Source organism: Gymnoscopelus braueri (genome assembly GCF_963280865.1).
Source record: "Gymnoscopelus braueri genome assembly, chromosome: 8".
Taxonomy (NCBI): Eukaryota; Metazoa; Chordata; class Actinopteri; order Myctophiformes; family Myctophidae; genus Gymnoscopelus; species Gymnoscopelus braueri.
In genome coordinates, this window is record NC_137609.1 from 6,874,237 (window position 1) to 6,889,394 (window position 15,158).

The following is a 15,158-nucleotide window of genomic DNA, read 5'->3' on the forward strand; positions in this document are numbered from 1 at the left end:
TGTGTGTGTGTGTGTGTGTGTGTGTGTGTGTGTGTGTGTGTGTGTGTGTGTGTGTGTGTGTGTGTGTGTGTGTGTGTGTGTGTGTGTGTGTGTGTGTTCTTTTGTTACATTCCAACTGGGGCCACTAATGCAACTCAACAATCTTGCTACATCTCTACATTTCTACACAAACGTTTTAGCTGCCAACTTGTTAACACCACTACACTACAGCATGCTAAAAAACATCACCGCTCTTCTTCCGTCAAGGGTATGATATTCTGAAAACCAGTTTATGATCGTAGTCACTTAAAAGGAGACAAGTATCAGAAAATATTGTTTTCTTTTTCCACCAATAAAAAAACGATCATTTTGACACGCACATAAAACTATCAGCATGGTGATTACAGGCAGCCAGGGCTATATTTTTGAGAATAACAGCATATTCAGTTAACCACTTTAACCCCATGGCGTCCATGCTTTGGGCATGTCATTATAGGCTAAACCTTTTCAAAGGTTTTAAACAAAATGTAAAAATAACATTACAAAAGAAAAATAGCAAGAAAACATCAGATCTACAAGCTTGTATGTTTCGTCGCCCAACAAAGCATATGTGGCTTAACTTTCCTCTTCTACCCCGGATTTGAACACCGTTTCCTGAGCCGGTACTTTTTATTTTATTTATTTATTTTACCATTGAGCTAATAGAGCCGACCTGCTTGCACAGGGGATAAATGTAATCTTGACCCACAGGTCAAAATTCCTGTCAGATCCTGTGTCTAGGTGAGACATGACCTTTGACACGATCTAAATGTCTCAATAGAAGAGCAGGGAGACAAAATACAACCACCCCAATCGTATAAGTTATATTGTATTAACATACTCTACCATACAGAATGGACAAAATTAAATGTATTCATAAAAAAAAAGTTTCAAATAAGGGCTTCAAATAATAAGGTTCTGTGGAAGTGTGTGTCAGTCTTTAAAGGTCTTTACTTTTGTGGGTCAACTGGTGCTTTATAACACAAATACTAATTGTGTAGATAATAAGTTTAGCTCTCTCAAACAACAGAAGGCCTATAACACACTGTCGTCACTGTGTGTGTGTGTGTGTGTGTGCGTGTGTGTGTGTGTGTGTGTGTGTGTGTGTGTGTGTGTGTGTGTGTGTGTGTGTGTGTGTGTGTGTGTGTGTGTGTGTGTGTGTGTGTGTGTGTGTGTGTGTGTGTGTGTGTGTGTGTGTGTGTGTGTGTGTGTGTGTGTGTGTGTTTTGAATGAGACTATGCACTGTGTGTTAACATTTCTTTTTTTCTTTTTCTTTTTTGGCTCACATCACTGATGTTTACCGGCATGGAGAGAGGGCTTTAGAAACTCCTCCTGGAGCCAAGGTGTAAGCAGAGATTACACACCATAAAAAAAAGTTATAATTCCTGATAATAATCCCAAGAAAAAAGTGAACGTGAAAAAGTGTCCGTCCGTGAAAAAGTCTCCGTCTTTTTTTTTGTTTTGTTTTGTTTTTTTGTGTTGTAAATGTTCCTCCAGATAGTTTTCCCCTCCCTCCTAACTGGGCTCTGAGCTCACAGTGACTTGTAGAAAACCATATGGGTAGCCGGGGTTAGCTGAGGACACACATGCACCTTGGCAAACATACAACTTCGCTATTAGAATCCAAGATACATTTTTCACATCAGTCGAATGCCTCGGCCTGCTGCGTGTTTGTGATTAAAGAGAAAGAAAGAAGAGAGAGGGGCAAATAAAGCAAAGAAAAAGACACGTTAGTGCTTTTTTATTTTTTACCCACAAATTAAACGTTTCCCTCGCGTTTTAGTTGAAAAGTTTACGGGAGGTTTGAAACGGAATGAAGAAACATTGCAACCAGTGTTATACACATCATCTGATATATGCTGTGTGTATATATATATATATATATATATATATATATATATATATAGAGAGAGAGAGAGAGAGAGAGAGAGAGAGAGAGAGAGATATATATATATAGAGAGATATATATATAGATATAGATATAGATATAGATATATAGATATATAGATAGATAAATATATATATACACACACACACACACACACACACACACACACACACACACACACACACACACACACACACACACACACACACACACACACACACACACACACACACACACACACACACGCACGTCACACACGTATGGAAATATACTGGGGAAAACTGGGCTCTGGAAAGCTAAAGGTTCCCAGCCCCTGGCTATGAAAATACATTTTAACATCAACACTATACACAGCTACATACAAACATGAAACAGCAGTTTGTTAGCAGCATAGGCAATGGAAACAAATGATCAGTTATAGCATCTATTGTCATGATCCTACAACTCTTGTTTTTGATGTGTGTGTGTGTGCAGGCAGGCATATACTGTAGGTACAGTGGTACGGTATGTTTATAGATCTAGTAAACTGGTAACTGCTTAGTGTGCGAAGTACAGTGAAGTACGTACTGTACGTGTGTAAGTAATTGTAATTTTGTACAATGACAATCATTACACTACTAAGTCAAATCACTTCAATCCTCTACACATGTCCCTGCATTGTTGTCATATGCAGAACCAGACCGTCTTCAATAGAACGTTGCCTTTACAATGATTTGTAATGGTGGTTGTGCTATTATTTTTCTAAGATGTAAAACATGTCATTTGGATGAGTGTGAAACATGATCCAAATGCAATTTGGTTAACAAAGAACAGCGCCACGACTGAAAAGAATTCACTTGCTTCACACAACAACAGAGCCTGAGTGCTGGCTATGAAAATGCATTTTCATACAAACGGACATTTTACATTGTTTAGAGAGTCGTTCTAACATTAGAGGAATATATTTATACTCTGCAACCGATAATCAAACTATGGTGAGAAACCGTATAAGATGAAGGTAAACTTATGAATCAATTGTATTTCAATTCATTTGATGCGAGCAGTGTGTGATTCTATTCTCTCTTCTATACTGTTATGATCTATTATGGCGTCCGACCAAAAATAGTCAAATTTCTCATTATGGATTAGGGGGTGCTTAACACTAGCTATAGTTTGTTACATATTCTTAAAGCTTTTCAAGAGTTCATAACAACTCACCATAACGTTCCCAAACACAAAGGCTTTCATTAGGCTGTGATAGTGGGATAAGCTGTCACTTTGGTGTGACTGAGAATTTCAAAACACCCGTGAAGTTCTTAAGTTAAAAAAACAAACCTTGATGTTAGCTCCGTGAGAAGATTGATGTATTGGGAGTGCTTTTTTTAAATTTTATTCATACCCAGACACTGTAGGAACTATGCTACAGGTATACAGGTATACAAGCATTTCCACCACGCCTTTCCTTAAAAAAATTTAAAGTAAAAAAAAAATATGCACGACAAACATATGCCAACATTTCAGTTTAACCCATTAAGACCTGACGCCGATTCTACAAAATGTCTTCCTTCCTATTCCTTCCTTCCATAAATCCTATGTTTTTTGAAAAAACCTAAGTGGTTCTCAAACTTTTTCATGTCAAGGACCTACAAAATGATATGTATTTGGCGGCGGACCCCCATCTCAAAATATCTTGTTCCAGGGACCCCCATAAGCAAAGAGTTCATAAGATTTGAGTTACAAAAGATTTGAGTTACTGTACAAATGTTCGCTTTAAAAAAATACATATCCAAAGATTTGCCCACATTTTCACAACTTTTCAAAAACATCAGATCTACAAGCTCGTAGCGCGGCACTCTGTGCCGTGCTACGAGCTTGTATATCTGCTGTTTTTGAATAGCCAAACAACTCTAAAAAATGACACAGATGCGTTCCCGGTCTTTATGGGTTAAATCTTTTTTAATCTGTTTGCCAGGTCTGTCTCACGACTGAAGAGCAGCCCGACCCCGCCTCTATTTGCTTAGCTGTTTTTTCATCTGCCGCACTTGTCTCGCCCGCCGTACGTTGTTAAACTGGTCAGCACACAGACAACACAACAACAGGCCTCATATTATGTACATTATCCAGTGCACACACACACACACACACAGTGGAACACAGGATGTTTATTCCGCCAGATGAAAACAGTCATCTAAAGTGGTTCGGTACAATTAGAGGGAAGCGGCCGGGTACAGTGTCTGTGACCGCTTGATCCCTCGCGCTTTTATACCATTCTGAAGCATCCGGCCTCCCGTTTTATTCCAAGGTGCATATAGGAGCCGCGTGCGTGTGTGCGTGCGTGCGCGCGTGCATGTGTGTGTGTGTGTGCGTGTGTGTGTGTGTGTGTGTGTGTGTGTACTCGTACGTGCACACTGTATGGTTTGTGACGGCGTCACTCACAACACCGCGGGTCACCCTGACCGATTGTTTTGGCCAACAACAAGAGAGATAGACCGTCGTTTCTGGCTGAATTATGGAACGAGCGTTCATTTGACAAGAGAGAGAGTGAGAGAGAGAGAGAGAGAGGGGCCCGAACCCCCCCCCCCCCCCCCTTGTCCGCCTACAGTACACAGGAAAATACTTGTCTGAGAGTGTAAGAATTGAACCGTAAAGGGTGTTAGTTAGTCAGTTAGGGTGCTGAGTATCTGGTCCCTGGGTCATGCATGCTTCTATCTATACTGTATACACAAACAAAAATCCTCAGTGTTAATGTAACTCTCAAAGTGAACGAATGTAACCAAAATGGCACCGGTACCCACCCCGTACGGGTCCATCTGGTTACATTCGTACACTCTCAGAGTTGCACGTGCGGGGAAAATGAAACCCTGAAGATGTTTTACTCTGTACTTCCAATTAGTTGGAAAACGTTGGGAAAACAACAAGAAAACATTTGATGACGCATCAGAAAGCTGAAAAACGGGGTTACAATTTCAAAAATGTTTTGCTAACGTTTGCGCCGGTACTGGTATCTTTAGAGTGTTAAATTAACTCATCTCAAGATGATGATATACACAACAAAGATCTGCTCGGCGTTCGTCTCACTCTGCGAGTGTTAAAGATGCAATGCACTCGTTAAAGGCTCCATTTTACTGTGCAGCCGTGCACTTACCAACCACCAACCAGGGTGACATTTTGGAGGGAAAAACCAACAAAGTGGCTAATGATATTGATTTATCTCCATTATACGGTGATAAAAATGCCTCTTAAAGCGCTGTTGAACTTGGGCCGTGATATACTACTGTCAGTACAAATATTATCCGATCATCTTTAAGCACTTTTAACCTTGCGTCCCTATTTTTGTCGTTATAATGGGATTTTCTTTTTAAAGAATTCCCAAAATTTCAGAACGTTCAATGTTTTTTTTTAATCGCATAAATAGCTGAGCTTGTAGACCCGCAATTGTATAGGGCTTAAAGGAGTACTTTAAAATACGTATTTTCTATCGATTACACACCAAATGAAGCCTTGAATTCATGGAGATTTTTTCGTTTTCGGTTAACTGTTGGCTTCGGTGCTCACTCAGCCAAATATGTGATTCCATTCACTCTCATTCTATGGCGAAAAAAAGGTCACGAAATCACACTCTCAGCACTTTTTTATGAACCAGCAGGACTTAAACAGTATATACAGTAAGTAGAATCATCCTTGGTTGCATTGGCTTATGTGCTAAAAGTGAGATTTTGAGACCTTTTTTTCACCACACAGTGAGTGAATGGAATCCCTACTTCGCACTCAGATAAAGATGATGTTTGGACCCATAACGTCATGATCAAGTAAAAGTATAGCTGTACAATGCAAGGTTGTGCCAAAGTGATGCGAGAAGCGCTACAGTGGACCCACATTGTTCCAATCCTCACACACCTTTTACATCTGCTAAAGTAGTTAAAATGGGGGTAAGTGTACCCCTAGGGGTAAGCAGAGGTACTGCAGGCTGTACTGTACGTGAGAGAAAGCTGTTCTTTGTGTGAACCTGTTGATCTGTAAAGTAATACATTAAATTAAAAACAAAATGTGACTAGCACAATTACTATTGTATAGAAAGCAGCACGTTATTTAAATATTATTGATGTCATTACTGGACTTGCTGAAATGTTATGGCCACAATAAATCCGCTCAGGAGGACCTATTTGCATGTTTTTCACTCAGTTTTGTTATGTTATATTCTTCAAAGGGTGGGTTATCATTCATTTATGGCATTATATGCTAGCTATGGTTTTCTCGTGTAGTTTTCTAAGCAAAATGTAGTCAGGTTAGGGTTACTTGGATTCAGAAATAAAGGGAAAAGCCTACTGAAGTAAAAATAAAAAGGTCTGTGGCAAATTTAACAGTCTTATGAATTAAAACTTTAAATTCTTCCTTTGGTTAAAGGAAAACTTTGATGATTTTGAATCTACGGTAAGTCCCATTGTTTTGATGTGAGATGGTGTGGCAGAAATCACATACATTCTATTCTGTACGTGCAATGACGCGGACATTTCCGCATCTTGCAGATAAATACACATACCAAACTAGAAAAAGTGCTCCTCGGAGCACAGGTCTCCGCCAGGTTAGGTAGGTTATTGTGGCCTCCTGGTGGCGCTATAATAGGCCAATGTGAAAAGGGTGCCATCTCTTCTTGGGCCTTTCACGGCAATCGGACCTTGCATTCATGATTTGAGGCATTTTGTTCCAAAAATGTGTTTTGCTAAATTATACCTGCTGGTGGCGCTATAACAGGCCAATGTGAAAAGGGTGGCATTTCTTCCTCGGCCTAGTGCAATGTGTGTGTGAAATTGCACGGAAAGCGCAAGCTGTGTTCATGATTTGAGGCATTTTGTTCAAAACGGACCAATCCTGCAAATTTTGGAAGCCAACCTTAGCCAATGAGGATGGAATATGGAAAATCGGACAGATCCGTGTTGATCACATGACTATAGAGATACTGTGTACCGATTTGCATGACGTTTGGATAAAATCTGTAGTAAATGGGTGTTGCACAAATCGGCCTCCTGGTGGCGCTATAACAGGCCCATGTGAAAAATTTGGGGCAGAGGTTCTGAATTGGCATCCAGGGAGTGTGTTTGCACAGTTTCGGAGCGACCGGGCCAACGGTGCCTGAGATTAGCTGTTCACAGACAGATGGACAAACGGACACACACACAAACGGACACACACACAAACGGACGGACAGGGGGTAAAACATACCGGCCTGGCGGAGACAATAAGGTATTTTGCCCCAGTACTGTACATAATCCCCTCATATATCAGAACAATGGGACTTACAGGCTCAAAATTGCCGGTGTTCCTTTAGGTTTTTCTTGACGTCTTGTAGTAGCTGGCCTACAGGTGGTCTGACTGGATAATTGATGTTTAACAGAACACTATTAACCTCTTTTTCATTCATAACATAAGCCTAATGTAACGATAACGTCTGTTTACCTCTAGCATCATATTTTTGTTTTAGTCTTAATAGCCTTGTATAATCAGCTCCCAATGTGTGACAAGTTGTGAAAGTTAAAGTGCATCCTCTTTTCATGTTTTTTTTAATACTTTTTGAAACACTTAACTTAATAATTTCATCATGGGAGTCAATGGGTGCGCTGATCAGGGCCGCTGAAAACTTGGCACCGTTTTCTTTTATTATTATTATTTTATATATTTTCACTTCAGAGTAAAAATAAATCAATAGTAAAAATAAATGTTTACACACGCTAGCGAGCACTTCAGCACTCGGGCTGCTGGGAGGAATAAAGTCAACAGATATTGTATGGACTGGACTCCTGCATGCTTTCTTCTGGCACATTCCCTGAATGTATCGCTGACGTTGAAGTCAACAGATGTTCGTCAGAGCATGACTGAAACGTCAGCAATCAGGTTTGACATTTTTGTCAAGAAGACAGCGTGGCGTGTGAGAGAGTCAGAGGAGGCGGCCAGCGAATCAGTATCCTGTGCTGTATGTTTTCAAATAAAACGATGTGGACATATCATGACCAGAGGCCATGACCCGCATGCCAGGTTTTTTGTGGGGGTCCGATTTCGGAGAGTCCCTACCAGTGGTTCTCAAACTTGTGCCAAGGACCCCCAAATTGATATTCATTGGAGCCATGAAGCCCCATCTGATTTTTTTTTGTGCCAGGGACCCCCAAAAGCAAAGATTTGAGTTAAAAAAAAAATATATATATATATACATTTTTAAATATATATTCAAAGATTTGCACACATTTTCAATTTTTTTTATAATAATAATAGCCAAAGTATAAAATATGGACAGAGTGGTTAAAATGATTGTGACGCTAGCTAATTTTGTTGGTGACCCCTTGGTACTCCCACAAGGACCCCTGGGAGTCCCCGGACCCCACTTTGAGAACCAATGCCCTAGACCACGTATTACCGATGTTTTGAACAATTTTGTTGTTCAAAAAAAGTGCAAAATTATATATTCTTTGAAATAGAAAATTCTAAAATAGCCGATCTACAAGCTCACTGCGTGTCTCAAAGTGTGAAGATCTGCTATTAAAATAAATAGATAAAAACTTGTCTGAACCTTATCTCCTATAATGACATGTCCAATATAGGGGTTTCCGGTTTAAAGTGGTTGAAATTGGGACAAAAAAAGAAAAATCGGCTGTATAATTACCGATATTGTATTGGTCTGGCTCCAATCGTGCATGGAGAGACACTACAAAATGGTTGTAGTGCTGCAAGTAAATCCATGTAACCACATGTCTGTCTGTCTGTCTGTCTGTCTGTCTGTCTGTCTGTCTGTCTGTCTGTCTGTCTGTCTGTCTGTCTAACCCTAGCGTCCCTATTCTGCGGCAAACTTTTCGGGTGAAAATAGCAGTCAGATCTACAAGCTTATACAACGTTGGGATCTTGTAGATTTTCAGCAGAGAGATTTACTCTAGAGGGGGGGGGGGGAGGGGGCCTAGTACAGACCCCTGGGGGACTCCCAGTCAACGGAGTATATAGGGTTCATATGGCTAATCCCTTTTCTTTATATAAAAAAAAACTCACATGGCATCCCCTGGCGATGGTGTAGGATTAGCAGTGATACATATTTATTTATTTATTTATTTATTTATTTATTTATTTATTTATTTATTTATTTATTTATTTATTTATTTATTTATTTATTTATTTATTTATTTATTTATTTATTTATTTATCTATCTATTTACAAAATGACTTAGGAAAGCGTATTTGTCATGAAAAAAACTAAAATGTCAAATGTATTGTTGTCGTGACGCATGTGGATATAGGGGTAATCTATGCTATCCCATGTTCAGTGCTTCTCAAAGAGAGGCTGAGAACTGCTGGCATTATTTAGACAAGTGAAGGATCTTTGATTAGGCAGGGAGGGGAAGAAAGAAAAAACACACACACAAAAAAAACTGGACAGATTGTTGGGTGGAGTCGTGTAGGAGATGACTTGAATATCTCTCCCAACATTCCTCCTCTTCTTCCCTTATTTAAAAAAAGGTGAAGTCACAAATCGAGAAGGTCTCCACAACTGCTAAGTCTCCTTCATATATTAATGAGTCTCCTTGGTCTGGGGAGACGAGTTCATAAATATTCATAAACTGTGGGCGGGTCTCTCACATTCACAGAGAAAGAGGGCAAATGGCTAAGGCTCAAACATTATGAATATTAATGCAACGGGGAATATATTCATATAAATGCTCATTAGTGGTTGGTATCACGGATAGCTCGCCCGGCACCTGATACTACAAGTGTACCCCGGGTTCTTAGTAATGGCTGTCTCCCCGTTTTGCCCGATATACACACACTCTTGTGTGTGATCAAAGCAGTGGTGTTTAACAGCATGGCATTAGGGCTGATATGTACAAAACCAAATGTCACAATATTGTTTTGACCAAATACCTCAATATCTTTATTGCGTGACCATATTGTGGGCATAACTATTGGTGCTTTCGCCCCCAAAAAATATATATATTTACACAATTATACTGTTGATAAATAATCATCAATGACTATCTAATAACCAAGCGTGCACAAAGGCAAATAATAATAGAACCGCTACAGTCATGTAATTTCACAAAATTACATCACTTTACTGCAGTGCAGCCTTTAAAAAACCAGGAGAAGACAACACCTATGATATGATCACCGATATTACCAGATCCAAAAAATCACAGACAGTAATATCTAATCTCATATCACAATGATCAATAGATGGCATCAATATATGACCCATGCCCATGGCGGGCATCAATCATTGCCTCAGTCACTACCATATACATAATGGTAGTGGCTGAGGCAATCTTTCAAAGATTTTCAAATAATCTTTGAAAATATAACTACACAACAAGCTTCCAAAAATCCCAGACAATAATATCTAATCTCATATCACAATAATCAATATAGCATCAATATATGACCCATGCCCATGGCAGGCATCAATCATTGCGTCAGTGCAGTCACTCACTACCACACACACCAGCGCTATTATCCTATATTTGATAAAAGAAATTCAATAAAAGAATATAAGGTTGAAATGAGGCAAGTTTTGCCCATTATTCCAGTGGTTCTATTCTCAAACCTTTTCATGTCAAGGACCCCCAAATTGATATGTATTTGGCTGCGGACACCCTATCTGAATATGTTTTGTGCCAGGGACCCCCATATGAGAAGAGTTAGGTAGCTTGTATACCTGCTATTTTTGAATAGCCAAAGTATACAATTTGGATAAAGTGGTTAAAATAATTGCGATGTTATATATATTTAGCTGGGGACCCCCTGGAACCTCCCCCAAGGACCCCTGGGGGTCCCCGGACCCCACTTTGAGAACCAATGCTTTATTCAACCCAATGCAATAGCCCAACGTGCAGATGATGTCACTGTATGCATTGTATTCACAGTATAGCCCTGATGACCCCCCTATACATAACTCAACATGTCATTGGATATAGGGCCAGTAAACGGGCTCTCGCATCAATATTTTGCAAGACGCTTCGCTTACTATACAGAGAAAAAGCATTACACATCCAAGGGTGCCACAACACTGAGAGAGGACGCACATGATCATCTCAATAGATGCTAACATGGTCTATACCAGTGGTTCTCAAACTTTTTTCATGCCAAGGACCCCCAAAATGATATGTATTTGGCCACGGACCCCCATCTCAAAATATTTTGTTCCAGGGACCCCCAGAAGCAAAGATTTGAGTTACAAATGTTTGCTTAAAAAAATGATATATTCTAAGATTTTGCACGAATGTTTTCTTTTTCAAAAATAGTAGATCTACAAGCTTATAGTGCCGCGCTATGAGCTTGTATATCTGCTATTTTTTAATAGCCAAAGTATAAAATATGGTTAAAGTGGTTAAAATGATTGTGATGCTATAATAACACATTTTGCTGGGGACCCCCTTAACCCCTCAAGGACCCCTGGCGGTCCCCGGACCCTACCTTGAGAACCAATGGTCTATACATCTAATGTTGGAACGGAGCACATTTTTGGGCCAAGGAGGAGCCCTGCATGCATGGACAGAAAATGGACCCTCAAAGGGTTTTGGAACTCTGAGAGTGTATACATGAAACAAAATGGACCCTTATGTGGGGTCTGTAACTCCAGAGAGTGTACATGGAAACAGCATGGACCCCCCTATAGGTCTGTATAACTCTGAGAGTGTTCAAGATGGAACCAAATGGACCCTTGCGGGGTCCATTTGGTTCCATCTTATGCACTAGAGTGTGTCTATGTATATATTTTGCTGAGCAGCACAAAGGGGGAAATTGTTTTGGCAGTTATGTAAACTATATGCATAACCATAATCACATATACATGTGTAAATATATATATATATATTTAAAAAAATAAAAAGTAGTATTGTCTATAATATAGTGGACCCCCTGACGCGCCTGCCTGCCGAAGCCATCGCTCGTCGGTGCGCTCAAGCGCACAGCCGCGCGCATATGCACACACACACACACACACACACACACACACGCACACGCACACGCACACGCACACGCACACGCACACGCACACGCACACACACACACGCTTGCACGCACGGACCTTCTTCTTCACACACACACATATCTCATCAGACTTCAGGCTTTTCTGTGAAAGTATACCGTGCATAGTTCCATATATAGGATAGGACCATGCATGCAAGACGGGCCAGGCAAGCCTGTGACCGGCCAGGCCAGGCGGCCTAAACTTCTGTGGAGGGGCCGGGTCGGTGGGTCCATCCCATCCATCCATGTGGCCCCTCCATCACACACTTAATATCTACACTTGTCAGGCCGGTGGAAGATGCATGGTGTAAACTATATTTCCACAACGATCTTTTGCGTGATTAATGCCGATCGTAACAATAACGACCCCATAATAATGAAGAATTGTTAATGTTTTGTTTTTTTTCTCCATCACCACTGGACTATGGACAAAGCGACGCGCTGCATGGGTAACATGCAACATCTGTTAGCCAGCCGTGAAAGAAAGAAGCGCCCTCATGCACGCACGCACGCGCGCGCGCACAGCTCATACACATGCATACAAACACACACGCACGCACGGCACACGCGCACGCACGCACAGAAACTCCCCCCAATTCAAAATGGCAAAGACGGATAAATAAGATTAAAAAAGGTGATTGCCATGTTTTAATCCCATTTCTGCATGTCTCCTCATTTGGCCCCTATAATCAGATACGTCTGAGTGTCATGGAGTTAGAACTGGCTACTATGTAGCCATATTGTATTTTTGCCGGGTAATAAGAGTAACTTAACATTGCAAAATACATTTTCCATAAACTTTCCACAACTGGTTATGCGTAAATCCAATGGTAACACGTATAAATGGTTGGAAGCGTGCATGCGGAGAGAAGCGGTTATAATCATATTAAAGTTGGAACATGGAATATTTTGGAACAAAATGTCTCAAAAGGCAACAGACAACACGGGGGAAAGGAGACAGTCTTCGTGCAACTTTAATTACTGTACATAGCCTACACCACGCAGCATCATCGACTTCATATCTAGGCCACCTTATTGCCAAAAAAACATCCATCCATCTGCAACGTTTTAACGTTATAACAGCTCCGAGCAACGTTGCGACAATGAAACTGAAGCATTCATTTTGGTAAAAAAAAAGAAAAGAACATGGCACCAAAAAATATAGACCACAATGGCACTACTGGCTGGTTTTGATTTATCATTGAAACTGAATATAAGCCGCGGTTGTCTTGTCTTCTTTTTTTAGGGGGCTGAAGAAGGGAAGGTACAAAGCCTTATAGATATTGTTGGGTCTTTCCACTACTAGTCTCATGTCTAGTAAGCAGACAGTAACTTCATTTGACAAAATGCCACACCACATTTTCATTAATCCGAGTCCAATGGGGCTCGACTAGTCTGCTGTTAACAGCCCCCGACGTTATAATGATGCATTTCAGAGACACTGTTCTTCTTCAACAACTACACACTTATAGTAGCCTTTATAAGTTAAAACACATTGAAACGTGTTGAAAGTAAATACGCCCCCTTAATAACGAAGATTTTTTATTTTTGGGGGATTTTTATTAAGCTGCAACAGTCTGTTTCCTCCCTTGATTTCCCCCAAATAATAATTGACCTAAAAGCCAAATAGCGCACATCGGGGTCCAGTGGATGTTTCTCCAGACATAGGGGCTCTAACGTGTCAAATGCAGCCCCACAGTGAGCATCATTTAGCTCGGTTAGGGGTGCTTGAAATAGGCCTTGTGGAGCTAGTTTTGGTAGGGAGAACATTCATAAGAGTTTATAGAGCTATCTCTCTCTCAAAGTAAAGGTAGAGCCTCTATATAGGCTACTATAGAGGCAGCATGTTGAGAAGAATGACAGATGGGCAACTTGCGTCATGCCACAGGACATAGCGCGGTTTTCCTCGTAATATAGTCTAAAAAATCCAAATGAGCGACAATCTCTATATGCAACACCATGTCCTCCGAAACCTGTTCCATTTTGTCCTCCCGTTATTAAAATGTCATGCATTTCTAAAAGCCTCCTTGCCCTAGAATAAAGTTTTTGATTATGCCCGTGTATAGCCCTATGGCTAAAATATTTGGTCGGAAAACCGGTTGTAAAATAAAACTACAATTTGCATTCCACACGCACAAGCACAAGAGTAAATTTGCGATTTAAAAAAATAAAATAAAAAAATCTTATACAGCGAAATACAATATGCCCCCCCTTGCCTTATTAATAGTCTTAAAGATATTATAAAGCACCCCCCGTCCCCGAGACTTTCCCCTTATAATAATGTCTCTTACCTGCTATTCCAGAAGCTCTTTAGAAATAGTGGCTTCGTAACGGGTCGTTCCAACCAAACCCTCCGGGTTTATCCCCCCCAAAAAAAACAAAAAAAAAAGCTGCTTTTAGTTCTCTAATATGTTCCCTTTTTACTTTGTTTCATTTCTCACTTCCATCTTTCTTTCATCTCATCAATAAACACACGCTGCAGCCTACCTTCATAGAGAGAGAGAGAGCGAGAGAGCGAGAGAGAGCGAGAGAGAGAGAGAGAGAGAGAGAGGAGCCACTCGCTCGATTTCAAGTGCGCCCTCCCATTTTTTAACTATACATCGAATACTTTGGGCCAGGCACGCCTTTTCACTTAAACTCCGATTGGAACAGTGGCTGGTGTCTTAGGAGGCTGTGGAAGGCTGTAGGTTGGATCACAATAAATCGGTCATGGTTATTATGCCCCAATCGTAGCAGCGCACCTCGCACACCCTCCTCTCTCTCTCTCTCTATCTGCCCGTCCTGTCCGACCCGACCAGGCGGAGCGCTCCATTGTGGATCCCTCTCTCTCTTTTTAGTCTAGTATAGTAGCCTGGTTAGGTACACATGTTACCTCCTACTCACTACTTACTAGTACTCGCTTTCTGGGAAAACTTTTTTTTTTTTTTTTTTTTTTACTATCAAAACCCACAAGCTGCCAATTTCTTAATGATTTTTATTATTTTTTTACTATTAGGCTACATCATTTATATTATTATTTTTCTCCTATACAAGGCTGCAGAATTTATATTATTATTTTTCTCCTATACAGGCTACAGAATTTATATTATTATATTATTCCCTCTTCTCTCTACCTCTCTTCTGACTGTCTGTAATAAATAACGGCTTTGAGTCACGAATATAATGAATAATTTAGTCTGTTTCTGCTGTCGCACGTCCCAATTCCCACAGATTATACTATTAAAATTAACAACTAACCCAATGCAAGTGAACTGAATGAACTCTCAAATCTATC

General features: G+C 40.4%; 1 protein-coding gene across 1 annotated transcript in view; it reads right to left on the minus strand.

Moving 5' to 3' along the window:
- The window catches only part of zbtb20 (zinc finger and BTB domain containing 20), a 50,035-nt gene extending 35,665 nt beyond the window's left edge, over window positions 1–14,370 (minus strand). The window contains exon 1 of the mRNA XM_080435789.1: window positions 14,176–14,370. The gene's annotated coding sequence lies outside the window, so the exon portion shown is untranslated. The remainder of the gene's footprint in view (window positions 1–14,175) is intronic.
- Window positions 14,371–15,158: the final 788 nt, after the last annotated feature.